Raw genomic sequence first — 14,757 nt, 5'->3', positions numbered from 1 at the left:
TAACCATGAGGCAGTAATGTGCCCTCATGGCCAAGAAGGCACCCTGGAGTATTGGGTGCAGTTCTGGGCTGCCCAGTACAAGGAGGACTTCAAGAAGGACATTGAGCTTCTAGAGAGGGTCCAGCTGAGAGCCACAAAGATGATTAAGGGACTGGAGTATCTATCATATGAGGAAAGGCTAAGTGAGCTGGGCCTGTTTAGCCTGGAGAAGAGAAGGCTGAGAGGAGACTTGATCAACATGTTCTATTACCCGAGGGGTGATTGTAGGGAGGATGGGGCCAAACTGCTCTCAGTGGTGGTTGGTGACAGGATGAGGGGTAATGGGTACAAGTTGAAACACAGGAAGTTTAATCTCCATATGGGAAAGAACGTCTTTCCTGTGAGGGTGACAGAGCCCTGGAGCAGGCTGCCCAGAGAGGCTGTGGAGTCTCCTTCTCTGGAGATCTTCCAAACCCGCCTGGATGCAACCGTGTGTCATGTGCTGTAGGTGTCCCTGCTGGAGCAGGGGGTTGGACTAGATGATCTCTAAAGGTCCCTTCCGACCTTAGGCATTCTGTGATTCTGTGATATGAATGCGAGTGTTGCACAGAGGTTTTGGCTCAGGTTGTAGAAGCAATACAGCTGCATTCATGTGTAGCTGCATCTAGGCTAATTACCCTGCCTATCAGAATTCCATGACAACTAAGTGTCTTAAATTCTAAATTAGGGATGCAGACACCCTTTCATTTCTGTTTTAGTACTATCATCTGCAGGATTCTTGCTCTCCTGGCTGCACAACAACAATAATAATATAGTGAGACAACAAAAGGAATTACGAGTTATAGTTAAAGTTCCCCCAGGCAGAGATAATAGATCTCCCAGCTCTTGGCAGCCTGACCTCACTGTTAGTTGTTATTCAAAAAATAAGTACCTTGCTCTTCTTCCATCAACATGTTCTTAAATTAAAAGTGACTTCCACTGCTGACTAACAGCAGTGCATGGAATAACATGCCATCACTATGCACCATGTGAGGGGATTGAGTATTCCTCCTGCATAGGCCTCACAGGATGTGCATGTGGGAGAGAGGGGCCTTCCTTCAAAGCCCTTATTTAGGAATCATGGGAAGGCTCAGGCTGCCCGAGGCAGTACCTAGAGACCTCAAGGTTCTCTGGGGCAAACAGCACCGCAGAGCAGACTTTCTAGGTCATTTTCTTGGACATCGATAATCTGACAGACTCCCATGGAGACAGACTGTGGGTGGTCTGCATCTTGCCATAGTTTCGTTAGCAAAGAAATTACTCTGAAAGAGTGAAATACATAGAGTGAGAGCTACCTTGTTTGTCTAAAATTTAAAAATCTATGATTTGAACAAATTGTCATTTTATCTTCCAAAGAACACATTACCTCTGCTGTGTGAAATACCCATATGATCTGCACTGTCAGGTTTTATTATTATTGTGACAGATACTGTAGCATATAAATTTTAAACTAATGAAAAAAGTGTCATCTATCTTTTGGAGCTAAGTGTTCAAAGTGCATCAGCTATTCAATTTGATAGATCATTCTTCAGAGGGTTAGAAAAGAACTGCATATTAAAAATACAGTCAACAGGAGAAACACTTTTACCCACCTCCACATTTTATAAACTAATTTTGGAGAACTCATGAGGAGTGTACTTCCATAAATGTTTCTTTATGGAAGGTAGCTGGGAAAAAAAAAGTAAATAAAATATTTTTCTATTAAGAGAAATTCGATTTGAATAGAAAATAAAAGATGGTACTAAAACTCACTGGTACTGATGTTCTGTTTATTATAGTCTCCTGAAAAAAGCAAAAACAAGAAGGAATAGCTGCAGTTTATTGTTTTCATATTGTTCTTCAGGTGAATGGAACCAACATTTATGATTACTTACCTAATAAAAGAATTCACAAAAGGGTTTTATAGAACAGTACACTTGAAAATATTTTGTTAAAATGTCTTAATGCAGACACCTAGATTTGCATCCAGGCACAGTGAAATTCTGTATTTTTATAGAGTTTTTTTTATTTCTGAAGAAACAATTCAACTTTTGAAAGCGGAAACCCAGAGTAATTTCAGTTTGAAGATTCATGAACACATGGTCAAGCATGTGTCACTACATGAAATTTCCTAGCCTGTTTCACTACTGTGAGCTGACATGTTCTCTGTCACATTGGTTTGTTTCAAACAGTTCATTCATCACTTAAAATGTCGATTGATGCCCATTATGGCATCATTTCCATACCTCCATTTACATATTTGTGCAGTTTGCTACTCTCACCCTCTCTCCTCACATTTGACACATACCTTTGGCAACTTGCTGGCAAAGTATGCAGTATGTGAAGAATTAATATCTGAAGACAATGATACTCAAATTGAAATTGCTTCTCATTTCTCATGTGACTTGAACAAAAACTACATTTGTTGTTACTATCTCCCTCCAAGGACTCAGGAATGTACTTGAATTTTATATAAACAGCCTAGCCCTTCTTCATTTTTGGAGAATCAAAATTTGAGAAATCCAGCAGTTAGTTTGATTTCATTGGATTCACAGCGTACTTTTTTACATGGATTCTCAGCTTCCTTCCAGATCAAACCCCGATATTGCTCTGACAGCTATTACTGAACGTCAACTTTAAGCAAGGGAATCTGCATGAAAACAAAACCCAGGATATTTCACTTTAGTAGAAAATAAGTTCTAGTGTGAAGAAGCCTGTCAGTCTGAAAAAATCATGACATTTTAAAAATCATCCCTATAGTCTGATTGAATATGGAAATTAGTTTTAAACTAAGTGAACATTTCACAGTTCTTGTTAAGTTCTTCTTTATTTCCTGTTATTACAAACTGTTATTACCAGGGGATATAGCTAAGTGTCAGGGTCACATGTGGCTTACCATAGATCTTTAATATAAGTCAGAAAAATAATGAAAATTAAGAGAAAAGGTCAATGAATTTATATTCACTTCTCCAACACTTAAAAACTTCTGTTGCTTGCAATGAATTGCATTATTTTCATGCTACAGTGACATCTTGTTTTGGGGTGACAATAAATAACAGCTGGGATGTTATTTATTTTGATTCCATAATGGAGTTTAGTTCAATTTCTGTTATGAAAAAGCCTCAGAGGAACACAGCAAGAACTCTCATATCAGATATTAAAACTGTTTTATTTTTCTCGGTAGCAATAGCAGGAGTTATTTATTTGATGCCAGCTTCATTGCATAACTAAATAGTATTTGACCCTTACATTATATGGAAAAAAATAAGTCTAGTTTTTCTAGGACTGCATTAGCAATCTAATGCAATAAGTGAAGTATTCTATTTGGTTTCTTCCAAAGAATCAAGGGAGATGTTTTAGAGCAGAGTAAAGATCAGACACTGTATTTTCCAGCAGGGAAACGAGAAAAAGGTTGAGCTATCTCCAGTTACTCAAGGTCTCATCTGACTTTTTTTTCTGTGTGTATGATTTTATTCATCATTCAACCCTTTTCTTTTGTCTAGCAAAGAGCAGTCAGGGAATCTTTCTGCTTTTTGAAACATAAAGACTACCTAATCCTTATGAATGCACTGAGTTTAAAATCTTCAGTACAAGACATTTGATTTCTCCATAAATAATTTTACCGCATGAAGCCAAGCTTCTTATTGAATGCAGTCTTATTCTCTTTTCGCTGATTTTTTTTTTTTGCCTCATGCTATACATCATGCTGTAGGATTAATAATACACCCATTCTGCTGAATTGTAATGGTAATTTCTTTATCTTTTTTTTTTTCAAATTACTACATTTTTGTACTTATTTATAAGTTTTTGAGTTTCTCCACCTGAGAGAGCAAACTTGCCAAATCTGTATTAATTAACAACTCCATTCTCTATATAACATGATACCAGTTCAGGAAAATCACTTTTATAAAACACACACAAAAAAAGTCTCAATATATTTTAATTGTAACCTTAACGGAAAAAAAAGGAACAGTATCTCTAATGACCAAGACATAAATTATTTAAGACTTTAAGGATCTTTATCAAAATGTGCTTTACTTATTAAAAGTCAGGTTAGATGTATTATGTTAGCTTAACTTATGGAAGGACTTCGGACAGGTTCCTGAGATCAAGAGGCTTTGGCAGACCTAACCCTCATCTGAAAAACATATGTGTACACATGCTCAAGCCCTGTAATGTGTTTGTCAGAGATACTAGACAGATGTGTTTATATAAAACTCCAGGACTACTTTTTAAATCTACTTTTTTTTCTTAATCAGAACATCACACTTCAGACAGTAATGTTGTTGTTATGCCTGAACAAAGTAAATATATCAAAAACTACAGATTACTCTACCTTGATGTGCATGAACAGCCAAGAGCCAATATTGCTTTGTGCATGTGCTTAAGGATGGGGCTGCGTATTTATTTTCTTATGATGGAAAGACCAGCATAGTTCCTAGGTTTAATGATACTGTCAAAAAGCCATGTACTTTTTAGTTAAATAAATTAAGAGCTACAGAAGCTGCTTAAATCCTCTAGCTAGATAAGGGGACACAGTAGAATGTCCTCTACTACTGTCTCACAGTCACATCTTCTGCTGCCTCAGAAGCAAGGAATCGGTACAATAAGGTAAACAGCTCTTTGTATATCCTTCCAGTTTATAGTACAAAGATTTGCTCTGAAATGTGAGTTGGAAGACTTTGCTGTAGATTTTAGAATGTCTTTTATGAGAAGCTGTAAAAAAAAAAATACTTGATGTTATATTATGCTGTTTGATACCTGTATAAGGTAAGATTGACTTTAAATTAAATTAGGTTTATCTTTTGCCTTCTCCTGGACAATTTTATTTTACTTTGAAATTTACTGCAATTTGACATGGATATAGTATATTAGACACAATGATAAGTACAGAAACTTCTGAAAATGTTTTCTGCAGTGACTATTCAACACCAGACCCAATGTACTCTAATAAATGAGCAATATGCTCTCAATATGTATCACTATAAACCCTATGGCTGCTTTAAAAGAAAAGTAAAGCCTAACACAAAGAATTCATTTTGAAGAATATCCAACTTGACAAGTGCGTGCTATTATACACGAAATGCACTAACTACTGTTCACTTTAACTAAACTTATATACAAACATAAAAGATAAATTGCCAAAGGCTCATTTCTACTCTTTGTTTAAGAAAGGAAGTAACTTATAAAGGAAATGAGAAATCTCACGAGATGAGAGAACATTCTGGAATGGGCAGTTTACTACGTTCACTCTTTTAGCAGCTCTTGCTTCATTATTTCACTGACCTGAATAATTGAGATACTGAGGCAGGATGGGCTTTATGGGAAATTTTGAAGTTTGAAGAGTGAGTGCTTTCTAACATTTTTCTTTTTCAACATATGTTTGGAGTTTGGAGTATTACTCCACTGAATTCCTGTGAACTGGTCTCCGTGTCTTTGTTGCATAGTTCTTTCCTTTCTATTACCCACTACTTTCTTGGCTGAAAAGCTTTCTCAAAATTTTCATTTTAATTAGTCCTTTATCAGTCATGATATGGATTAGTATTAGTATTTCTTATTGTATCTGAAACAGAGAATCTGCAGATTAAACTACAGTTACTGGACAACTTACTAAAAATCCAATAGTTCAAAAATACCCCCCAAATCCCTTCCCTCCCTTTTTTTTATGCAATGGAAAACTAGTCAAGATAAGATGCCCAAGATCACTGCTCATATAGTTAATTTCTAGCTTTCCAATAATTTCCTATTCTGCATGAGCAATAACCAGAACTGTTGTTTTGAAACCCTATATCTAGCTAAACCTACATCTTTTGCTAATAAAATGATAGTAATGTAGTAATGTAAAAAATAAGAAACAAAAACTAATAACATTTGGTCAGTTAAAGAGTTTACAATTAGAAAAAAAATATACAGGTATATATATAAACCAAATGGACTGAGTAGGAAAGAGAAGAAAGTAGTATATGTGCAATCTTCAGGTCAAACAATTGCAGTTTAGCATCTGAATATCCATTGTTAGTCAACTGTGTGGTGTGGGGGAAATAAGTTTTGAGCTCATACATGGTGGCTTTACATATTTTAGTTGATGCCTTACACTGGTGTGCATGTGTCAGTAGGTAGCTAGTAATATGCCATGCAGTGGGGTAGTGAGTATCCTAAGAGGCAAAAATATAACAGATTTATAAATATCATTTTCTTAAACTTTTTCTATAAAGCTCATTTGTTGGGATATCATGAGTGAGCTCTGCCAATTACACCAATGAAATGATGGTAAAATATGTGTAACAATGTATGTGCATCTTCTATTTTATAGTAATTTTTAAAAATTTTATAAAGTGTTTTCCTTTAAAACAAAAATTAGTCAAGAGATTGATTCTTTTTCACTCTCTGCAACTGTAATGATTAATTTCTTTCTCTGTACTGTGAAAACTAAATCCACTGTATTTCAGAATAGTTCACTTGATCAGATAATGAGAAGCAGAGTCAAGTGCATAGCTGCGTTGCTAGGTCCTTGAACTGCTCTAATCTCAGTAACACTTTTGTAGAGCTAAGATACATGCATGTCATTAAACATTTAATCTAAGACTCTAAGTTGTAATATATATATATATATCTATATATGACAAATAAGCTTGTTGCTTGTTGCTGTTCAGTTTTTAAATAGTAAGACACTAATACTGCAGTTATAAGCTAAATACATCCTTTGCATGAACATGTCTTTGAGTTTCCAACCCCCCCAACAACAATCGTGCTAATGGAAGGTAGCGCTTTTCATTTCAAATTTAGAGGCTTTTGTTGGTTTATGTCATAATGATAATGTTATTTAAACCCTGGAAGGTTATACTTAATTATAGATATGGAAGTATTTTTGACAGTTCAGCCTCTTTAATGGATTATCTTTCCTCATTTAAATATAAGCAATAGGAATAATAATAATAACAAAAATGAATCTACAAATTTAACGGGTTTATTTTTATATGCTTAATAACTATCTTTGAAGAAGAATACACACCATGTTGAGCTTTAAAAAAGTGACAATATTTAGTAAGCCACAAAAGAGCTTATGTAGCTTTGTGATTATGGACAGGAAAGAATATTAAAAAAGACAAAGTTAGCAAAAAAAAAGCTTTAAAGTAAGCAGAAATTACATGTCAGTCATAGACATTAAAGCTGGCTGTTTTTAAACTCCAACTGCTAAGCCCTGGGCATGAAACAAGAAAATGATGAGGTAGGCTGAATGAAACACACACAAATGCTAATGTTTAGAACCTTACCTAAAGTTAAAAATACAATTGCTTGCTTTAAGGAAAAGATTTCAAATAAAAGAATCCATCATATGACACTGTATGAACATAAATATACTGAAATCTACAAATGAAGAATATGTTAAAGATATACTTTCTATTCTATTGTGAAATATTCCTGTTGTATGCTTTAGAGAAAATTCAGCTTTCATGTTTTCCTTTATAGGAATGCAGAAATATATATATATATATATTAATCTAAGAAAAAATATGTTTTGCTTGAAGGAGGAGAGAATTTGACAGTGTTTTGATGGAGTAAGATTGTCATCATGAAACACAATATAATGAAGGCCAGTAGATTTATTTTCTGCCTTTTCTGAATGTTTGCTGTGACAAATCATAGGCTTTCCTGAACAGAGTTGCAGTAGAGCATGGGCTGAGAAAATTCACTAATTATCAGGCACTGTATAATTAAATAGCCCATTTTAGAAAAAGAAAAAGAAAGAAAAACATTTATTCCTTTACTATGAAATTCTACATAGTTGCCTATGCATGCATATATTAATAAAGATGAACATATATGAATATGTGTGAGTATAATATTACAGATTTAGTTTGTAGTAACTCTATAAAAATCATTCCAGTCTATTTCTACTGCACTTATCTGGCACATAAATTAACATTTGTTAAAATGAGAAAATAGATGTCATTGTGTGAAAAAAAAAAAAAAAAAGTCGAGTTCAAATCTTACTAATATTATTACTGCTCTTTTCTGGCCACAGTTCCCATGTGTACTTCTCGTGTACTCTGGAAGCAGAGCACAGTGAAGGCAGTGCAGGGACCGCAGTTCCCCAAACTTACCCTGTGCTCCTCTTTACTGATGGGGAAAAAACACAGATGAACCAGTTCATGTCTTCTCCACTGCATATGTAATTCCCTGCTTGGATTCATCTGACCTCCAGACTCTTTCCCATCCTCACCTCAGCTCCTAGTCTTTGGATCTTCCAAAGTGAAAATCTAGGGTGGCCCACTTAAGGTGACCCTTCTTTAACAGGTGAGAGCTGATGAAATTTTACTACTCCACCAATTTTAAAAGGAAAACATGCTGCTTCTAGGTGATCTCACTCTCCCCTTCTATTTTATCCACATATATGTTCCAGTTTTCCCTTCCTCATACCTAAAATATACAACAGTGAACATTGATATATAACCACTCCATTATATCATTGATTATTGTCATTGCTTCATTTTGTTGCCACTGCCATTTTCTGTTTATTCCCTTGTGGTATTTTTCAGATTTATGGCATGGCCTTTCTAATGATCTGGCAGTACATAGAACAATCAGGCTGAAGCACTGCTCACGATCTTTGAACTCTTCCTTAACAGTGAGATACGCCTGTTACTTTTGCAATATGCAGTTACATTTTCAATTTACTACCCTGCATGTTAAAGTAATATCTTCACATTTAAAACCATGGCAATCAAAGTAATATTTCTTTTGAGGTTTGACTAGGACACCCCTCTCTATTGGAAATGTTCATTATTCAAGACCTTCCTGAACATTTTTGTCATAGTTATGCATGTATGTACATTTGTGTGTGTGCAGGCCTAAATTAGAATCTGGAAACATTCAAAAACAAGGCTCTGTCCAGTGCTTTTTCCACTACATCAAAAGAAAACTCTATTTAAGAACTACAGGCCAAAGCATGACCTCTTTAGTCCCCTTTTTGCTCGTAAAATGTGAATAAAAATAACTCAATTTGACCTAATAAAAAGCAAATAAATTGTGTGACTATCTCGGATAAAATGTAGCTGAATATAGAGCCTTGATGTAATCGCAGCTACTCATCTCATATCTTTGAAGTGAGTAAGAGCAGTGCTAGCTATTTGACTGAAATGTTGCAGACAAATGTAAACTACAAACACAGCAGTTCCAAGAAAGTTGGAATAACAGAATAAGCTTCGTTCTTCAATAACCTGAAAAGAAATACCATTATAAGGTAATCAATATTTTTTGATAAAAGAGAGAGAAGGAAAAATGAAGCCCCTAATGTTGTTGTCTGTGTCAAAAAGAGATACTTTTATCTCCATGAAAGAAATGGAAAAACAAAAGCAAACATTCAAAGTTCCAACATTCATGTCGTTTCATGATCTGTCACTAACAGTGTAACTCAAAGACCATCGGAAGCTAAAAGGTCTAAGTTTCACACTCCACAACACTCTATCTAGAATTCATGCTGTCAGACCAGGCAAGATGAGGTGTCCATCATGCTTTTCAGTTTATGTTCCTGCAATGCCACGTGTTTTGCCATTATTGTAGGAAATCAAGAGCATCAATAAATCTGTTATTAGAAGAAAAAGCTAACTGCACTATTAACAGGCAATGTGTGATAAATAGAACAAAACAAAACAAAACAAAACAAATAATTTGCTACACATTCAGATGTGGAGGCTTGTTCAAAGACAATAGTACCTTGTTAGCAGATAGTTAACCACAAGGGTGTCAGTCTTTGCAGCAGATGGGGGACAGAGCCGAGAAAGACGAGGACTGAGGAACACCTCCCCCTGCCTTGTGTGCGACGTGTCTTGCCAGAAGAAAAGAAACAAAGCCAGACAACCGCGCAGGTGGCCAGATGCTGATTGGTTGTGCGCTTTGCAACACTTGTGTTAAGAAAGTATAAAAAGAAGTCGGTTTGGAAATAAAGTTGTCTCACTCTGCACCCCAGACTGAGTCCGTTTCTTCACAAGGTGCAACAAATGGCGCCCAACGTGGGGCTCGAAGACTAGCTGTCTCTCCGGTTGCACCGCCCAGCTGAACTCCCGGGAATCACGCTGAAAGGAAGCGTAAGGATCAAGCTGAAAGGAAGCTTACTTTGTGTGCACACTAAAAGCCTCTTGAAAGGAAAGAGGTAAGCGGCTGGGAACTATGGGTTCATACCTAATGAAGGAACAAAAGGACGATTTAGAAGCTTCTCCTAAAAACTTGAAACCGCAAAGAAAAAAATTAGGTGAAGAAGAGCTGCAAAAGGTTCTTGCATGGGCTTCTAAAGACGATCCTTCGGTGAATAGTAAGAATGTTTTTAATCTGGAAAGATGGGACCAAATTGGGGTCCGACTGTGGGATAGTGCCACGCGCGGTGATAAGGCTGCTGCTAACCTGTTGCCACAATGGCGAGTTGTACTCGAAATATTGAAATCTCATAGTGGGTTGCAGTCGAACATAAATGACGGGATCGGGGCCCCTGCCATCCCCTCCGCGCCTCCTTTACCTCAATCGTGTCCTGATGAGAATCAGAAAAGAAAACGTGCTGCAAAAGCCTTTGCGGTACTGCCACCTGATGAACAGGACGATGATCCTTTTGGTCCGGGTCCTATTGACCCTGGAAAGGAGCCAGACCTATACCACCCGGATCCTCACGATAAATGGGCCTCAGTAAAACGAGGAGCAAAACAGGCGGGGGATGTGGGCATGCTGAAAGCCTTTCCCGTTATCTGTGCACCAGACCAGAATCCGCGTTGGGAAGGTTTGTCGTATAATCTTATTAAGGACGTGCGACGTACGGTGACAGATCATGGCCTTGGCGCACCATATACCACCCACCTTATACAATCTCTTTGTGATTCTTCGGTTTTTACTCCCCATGATTTTAAAACTTTGTTTCGCCTCATTATGACTGATATGCAATACACGATGTGGGAATCGAAAATGAGAGAGCTTGCTCGAGCTCAGGGGGAGGAAAACCAGCGGCTGTCGAAAAAAGGTCCTTTACGGGCTGTTACTGTGGACGTGCTAATGGGGGAGGGCGATCACAGTGCTACAACAGCACAAGCAGAAATCCCCCCTGAGGGCTTGCAACAAGTTAAGGCACTTGCTCTCCGCGCCCTTAAGGCCGTTCCGGAGAGTGGTAAACAAAGACAACCTTTTGTTAGCATAAGACAAGATGCGAATGAGCCATATATGAAGTTTTTGGATCGGCTTAAGGAGGCTCTGGAGAAACAAATTGATAATGAACAAGCACGAAGCTACATTTTTAAGCAACTAGCAGTTGAGAATGCTAACCCCGATTGCCAGAGAGTTTTGCGGCCACTAAAGGACCCTACTATTGATGACATGCTAAAAGCATGTATTAATGTCGGTACCAAACAGTATGAATATTCACTGATGGCCGAAACATTTGCAACAATGTCTATGAAAAAGCCATGTTTTGCTTGTGGCCAATTTGGGCATATTCGTAAATACTGTCCAAAAACGCAAGCAAACAAAGGAGGAGCGCCTGGACTATGTCCGCGCTGCCACAAAGGACAACACTATGCTAATCAGTGTCGATCAAAATTTGATAAGGAAGGTCGACCGCTAGCCCCTTCGGGAAACTTCAAGCGGAGCGCGGCAAGGGGTCGCGCCATGACGGCAAATCACCCCTCAGAGCGGCCTCACCGGGAAGCAGCCGCCGCTTGTGCGCCAGCACAAGCGGCAGCGCCGGGGTGGACCTGGCCACCACAATAGAAGTGCTAATTACTGATACATCAGTTGTGCTAATTCCAACTGGTGTCCACGGCCCCCTGGGGCGAGGAATGGCAGCACTGTTAATTGGGCGATCTTCAACCACGAGACAAGGGCTGTTTGTGTGTTACCTGGAGTTGTCAATGCAGATTTCATAGGAGAAATTAAGATAATGGTATGGACTCCGATACCACCCTGTACTGTGCCAATGGGAAGATATGGACGATATATTGATTGCTGCAGAGCAAAAGGAAACAGCAGAAGAGGCTCTGCATCAGATTACGCGAGCAGCATCAGCTGCAGGATTAAAAATTGCAGAAGATAAAGTACAGGAAAGTCCGCCTTGGCGATCTTTAAGATGGAGAATTTCTGATCATCAAATTCGGCCACAATCATTGACCCTAAAGACAGACATAACGACTTTGAATGATCTTCAAAAACTTTTGGGAACTATTAATTGGATCCGTCCCTCCTTAGGGATTTCCACAGAAGATTATCTAGTTCAGTAAATCCGTTTGTAACCTGTCTAGTAGGACAGCCTGTTGATGTTTGGCATATTTCGTTTATTGTTAGTGTGCCTGCTTTGTTTCTTGTTATGTGTTTAAGGATAGATCATTTAATTAAGTCATGGCTGTTCAAACAAAAACAAATAAAGAAGGGTGAGATGTGGAGGCTTGTTCAAAGACAATAGTACCTTGTTAGCAGATAGTTAACCACAAGGGTGTCAGTCTTTGCAGCAGATGGGGGACAGAGCCGAGAAAGACGAGGACTGAGGAACACCTCCCCCTGCCTTGTGTGCGACGTGTCTTGCCAGAAGAAAAGAAACAAAGCCAGACAACCGCGCAGGTGGCCAGATGCTGATTGGTTGTGCGCTTTGCAACACTTGTGTTAAGAAAGTATAAAAAGAAGTCGGTTTGGAAATAAAGTTGTCTCACTCTGCACCCCAGACTGAGTCCGTTTCTTCACAAGGTGCAACATTCATACACAATAGCACCAGCGGGATCTTGGATTTTTTAAAGAAATGGAAATTCATGAGTTTAGATATGAAAACTATTATTAAGTGTTTCTAAAATGACAAATATAAAATCCAAGCACTTTGCTGTTTCATGCTTCAAACAACTCTTTCCTGTTGGAAAAAAAAGCCAGAGCAAAGGTGCAGGATACAAGAAGTTCAGGGAAGAAACTGTACGTTTCTGGTGTTGCTGATAGATCTGGGTAGTCTGGTGGAAGTATGTAAACTTCAGTTCAGACAGAAAGATGCAGTTTTGGAGGTCATTTTTCCCCACTATTCTGGAAGTCACATTTCATCTCATAAATAAGTCTTCAGCAGATACAGTGAATATTCTTGTTTGAAATTTTTAAGCATTTATTGTCTAAAAGAACAGAAAGAAAGCCATGTGTCTTACTGGACAAATCACAGTTGATGGTGATTAACTCAATCCCAATCTCAATCACCAAACATATCACCATAAAACACTTGTGAAGAACTCCATGCAAATAAAAGAGGAAGTTAAAATACAAGTAAGAATACACCTTTGTTCGTATAGATATAATTATGTTCCTATTCAGGTAATGATTTTCTCAAAGCCTACATCTGGACTACTAAACTAAATAATGCCAATGTCTGGTTTATGTCTACAGTCCCACCCTGTTCTCACCATATTCTTATTGTTAAGCTCTCTTTTCCACCAAAACTCTGTGTTTTCATATCAAACTCAGGAAATTCGGGGGATGAGCAGTATAACGCTAGACCCAAGATGTGCCATGGACTCTTCTAACATTACTATAGATTGTGACTTTCTGGTGCTTGTGTCTGTTTCTTGGCAATATTTAATTTATGGATATGGAATTAGTGAGAAAGACTAAATTTGATGGATATTATTTAATGAAAATGCTTGACTACATGTAATCAGAAGAAGCATCTCTTTTTTTGTAACCTCCAGTTCAAACTCATTTTATTTTCAGAAGACATTAATTCTTATTTTCAAAAATGTCTTAAGGCACTAGGAAACATAGGCCTGCATGACCTCGGGGTTCCTATGTCATTTGTTATTTAGAAATGCTATTTTTGGAAAGTTTTCTCATAGGACTTGGAAACTCAACTTGCTTGGTGTCCCATGGCACTAAGTATATGACAAGCTTTATACAGAGATGACAATCCCAATACCAATCATTTAAAAGCCAGAAACTAAATGCTGTAATGAAGTCTTCAGCAAACAAAGCAAAAAGAAAATAAAGAACAAACTTGGTCTGGAAAATGCATGGTGGAAATAGAAGCTGATTAAGATCTAGGTCACTGAATTTGAACAAATCATAGAGTTCATAGACACAGCAAACTAGAAATCATGACTTGCAAGAGAAAAATATCTAATATCCCCTATGAAATATTATATTAATTGCATCAAAGAAAACCATACTTCGCTGCTAGAATATACAGAATAAAAGGAAGAAACTAATATTTTCTGAAATTACAGAGGAATCTTCTTTTAACATCAGCTTTCTTGTTTTTCTCCTTTACTGTTTCTTTTTATAGGCTAGTTTTCTCTAAAGATGTTTTCTGAGACGCATTCACTTGAGTGTCAGTGGCAAGATGCAGTGAAACAAAATTATCTGTTTGTGTGCATTTCTCTTCATCTATCATGAAACAGAGAAAACTATGTTGAAGAAGAAGGAACAGGAAAGGCATTTTATCATCTTAATGTGCTATAATACTGTATTACTACCATTATTTTAGATACTTGTATATATCTGATTCTCCTCCATTTTAATAAGTACATTATGTCTTTTTCTTGAAAGATGTCCCTTTTCTGTTAAGGGACTTAGAGTCTTCTTAGAGTCTGTTAAGGGACTTAAGACTTCTGTTAAGTCTTTTCAGTCAATATTGTTAATCTATTCTCTTTACCCCTCTCAGCATCATCTGCACCTTCTTTCTCCTTTTCATCTATATTGGCTGAAAAATTCAACTGCACAGCCTTTTCATTTCAGTAATTCCTTCAACAATTACTTCACATTAGC

Source organism: Tinamus guttatus, unplaced genomic scaffold (genome assembly GCF_059628265.1).
Source record: "Tinamus guttatus ecotype Peru unplaced genomic scaffold, ASM5962826v1 Tinamus_guttatus_pri_ptg000052l, whole genome shotgun sequence".
In the NCBI taxonomy this organism is placed as follows: Eukaryota; Metazoa; Chordata; class Aves; order Tinamiformes; family Tinamidae; genus Tinamus; species Tinamus guttatus.
Note: the sequence above shows the minus strand (reverse complement) of the source record.